Below are 3,231 nucleotides of genomic sequence, written 5' to 3' on the forward strand. Positions count from 1 at the left end.
AGCCATTTGGAAAAACTGAGAGATGCTGCTCTCTTTGGAAGGCAAATGAGTTCTGCATCCTTTCATAGGTCTTCCTTACTTTCTTTCTTTCTTTTTTTTTTTTTTTGAGACGGAGTCTCGCTCTGTCACCCAGGCTGGAGTGCAATGGTGTGATCTCTGCTCACTGTAACCTCCGCTTCTTGTGTTCAAGTGATTCTCTTGCCTCAGCCTCCCGAGTAGCTAGGATTACAGTTGCCCACCATGACGCCTGGCTAATTTTTGCATTTTTAGTAGAGATGGAGTTTCACCATATTGGCCAGGCTGGTCTTGAACTCCTGATCTCAGGTGATCCCCTCCCCTCGGCCTCCCAAAGTGCTGGAATTACAGGTGTGAGTCACCACACCCAGCCAAGGTCTTCCTTACATTTCAAATGTCATCCTTGCTTCTTTTCAAATAAGTAAAGAGGGTTAATTCCTTTTCACTCAAAATGGAGTTGTTGGCCAGGCTCAGTGGCTCACGCCTATAATCTCAGCACTTTGGGAGGCCGAGGCAGGAATCTGCCTTGAGGCCAGGAATTCGAGACCAGCCTGGCCAATATGGTGAAGCCCCTGTATCTACTAAACATACAAAAATTAGCCAGGCGTGGTGGCAGTTGCCTGTAATCCCAGCTACTTGGGAGGCTGAGGCAGGAGAATCCCTTGAACCCAGGAGGCAGAGGTTGTAGTGAGCCAAGATCGCGCCACTGCACTCCAGCCTGGGCAACACAGCAAGACTCTGTCAAAAAAAAAAAAAAAAGCCTGAGTTGTAACAATTCAGGGTGATTATATACAAGGCTCTCTTCTGATGGATTCCAGGAAGTGGGAAGCAAGTTATTGCTGAAAGACAGAGGCCCCAAGATCTCACTAAGGCCAACATGTGCATTCCAGGTACCATACCTGACATGTCCATGCTGAGTGACCCCAAGACCCCTGAGTCACCTTACGTAATTCAACAGCCCTTAATCTTCAAGCAAGATCCCAACAGCCACCAGACCTGGCAAACATTTTATTTTTCTTTCCTGAAGAAGCATAGGAAAATATTTTTGGCCTAAGCTTTTAGAGTGGTCAGCTTCACTGCCGCCTAGAGCCAGCATTGTGAACCTACTGTCCCTACTCATAGCCATGGTGCTCCTACCGAACCCCATGCCCCTGAGGCCTCCTGGGACCAAAGCTGGAACTTTCTGAATTGAGTTGCCATTTTCCAAATCTGTCAGGGCTTGCCAAATCCCTATGCCTTCACCCACGCTGCTCCTGAGCCCACAGCCTGCCTCTCTGGAATACTACCATCACTAGAGACATTCTCTGATGTCCAATCAGAAAGTGACTCCTCTCCATCTATTCCTACAGTTCTTTATGCCTGCAGTAACAAAATATTATCAGGCCATACTATAGGGTTTTGTTTTGTGGTCTCCTTTTTCTGATAAGCCTGAGCAAGTTTGTGCTCAGGAGCCAAGACTCACTTCCTTTTATGCACCCAAAGGCTATCACAGCACCTAGCACATAGTGGGTTCTCAAATGTCAGTTGAAAGAACTGGTGAGTTTTAGATGAAGGATATCATGGTGTCCAGGGTGCTATTCTCTCAACTTTTATGTAGGCTTGGAATTTTTCAAAGGTGAGTGTTGAAAGGAGAGACTGGTTAGCACTCCCCTTGACAAGGATGGAAGAGGCCCTCAGGCCTAACAACTAACATGCAGTTAAGACATTTCCACCTATTTTGTGGCATCTAAAGCATCATTTTTAAGCTGGATGTGGTGGCTTATGCCTGTAATCCTAGCACTTTGGGAGACCAAGGTGGGAGGATTGCTTGAGGCCAGGAGTGCAAGACCAACCTGGCCAACATGGTAAGAACCCATCTCTCTCTGTTTGTTTGTTTGTTTGTTTGTTTTTAAAAAAGAAAAAAGACATAGAAAAAAGGTGAGAGGCTGAGCATGGTGGCTCACATCTATAACTCCAGTACTTTGAGAGCCCGCGGTAGGAGCATCACTTGAAGCCAGAAGTTCACATCAGTCTGGGCAACAGAGGGAGACCCTGTCTCAGGAGAAAGAAAAGAAAAGAAAGAAAAGAAAAGAGAAAGGAAGAAAGAAGGGAGGGAAAGAAGGAAAGAACAAGAAAGAAAGAAGGAGAGAGAAAAAGAAAGAAAAAGAGAAAGAAAAGAAAGGAAAGAAAGAAAGAGAAAGAAAGAAGGGAGGGAGGGAGAGAGAGAGAAAAGAAAGAGAGAAAGAAAGAAAAAGAGAAAGAAAGAAAGAGAAAGAAGAGAAAGGAAGGAAGAAAGGAAGAAAAAGAGAGAAAGAAAGAAAGGAGAAAGAAAGGAAAAGGGGAAGGGGAAGGGGAGGCAAGGGAAGGGAAGGGAAGGGAAGGGAAGCAGGAGGGAGGGAGGAAGGAAGGGGAAAAAAGTGACAAAAAAAGATGAATTGAAAGGAGGTCCCTAGAGTTCCGTGTCACAGCACTTAGGATGTTCAATCTGATGAGCTCAGTCCTTCCCCCAGGGCAGCAGTCCTACCGGAGAGCCCCATGGAAAGGGGTTCTGTCTGCACGTGAGTGTGCATTGGAAGGGGTAGGGCAGGATTACTGGAATACAATATCCCAGCTTCTGGGAGGAGGAAAGCGGTTGCTCCTGAGCCTTGGGTCTGCTCTCTGCACACATGCCTGCCAGCCCACCTGCCCAAGGAAGCCTTGAATTAGTATGTTGGAGAGCAAAAATCTGAGATCTAGAACTCTTCCCGCTCAATTCCTCAATACACAGCTAGCAGGTGTGTAAATCCTGCCCCTTGGAAGTGGCCACTGGTGATACCACAGCAAGGCACCTGGCTCTATAAGTGGGTCTCTGTAGGTCTCTAAGCCTTATTTTCTCAGGTTCAGACTCTTCTGCCACCAGGCTATGCCTACTAATCTGAGTAAGTCAAGACCTCTCTCCCCTAAATTGTCACCTCTCTTTTGTCAATGTCAGCAGCCACAGAGGAACCCTCGGGGAATCCTAACACTTACCTTGAGAATTTTTACTTAATAAAACAATTAGCTATCATCTACTGGGTTCCAATAGCCTGACATCCTGCTAAGCACTAATGTTAATAATAGCATTAGATATTTGTTGAGTGCTATATGCGGTTAGTGATATCTAAATTTCCTCATGGAATCCTAATATTGATCGTTCCTGAACAGTGTTATCTCCATTCTACACATAACAAAACTGAGACATAGAGACGCCAAAAGTGG

The 3,231-nt window shown here is 45.9% G+C and overlaps 1 non-coding gene across 1 annotated transcript; it reads left to right on the forward strand.

The window, feature by feature from the left end:
- The first annotated feature begins 1,630 nt into the window (after positions 1–1,630).
- LOC116470085 (U6atac minor spliceosomal RNA) lies at positions 1,631–1,757 on the forward strand. Its single transcript, XR_004248514.1, has one exon. It is a non-coding gene; the product is annotated as a U6atac minor spliceosomal RNA (small nuclear RNA).
- Positions 1,758–3,231: the final 1,474 nt, after the last annotated feature.

This window comes from Hylobates moloch, unplaced genomic scaffold, assembly GCF_009828535.3.
Source record: "Hylobates moloch isolate HMO894 unplaced genomic scaffold, HMol_V3 SCAFFOLD_5, whole genome shotgun sequence".
NCBI classification, from domain to species: domain Eukaryota; kingdom Metazoa; phylum Chordata; class Mammalia; order Primates; family Hylobatidae; genus Hylobates; species Hylobates moloch.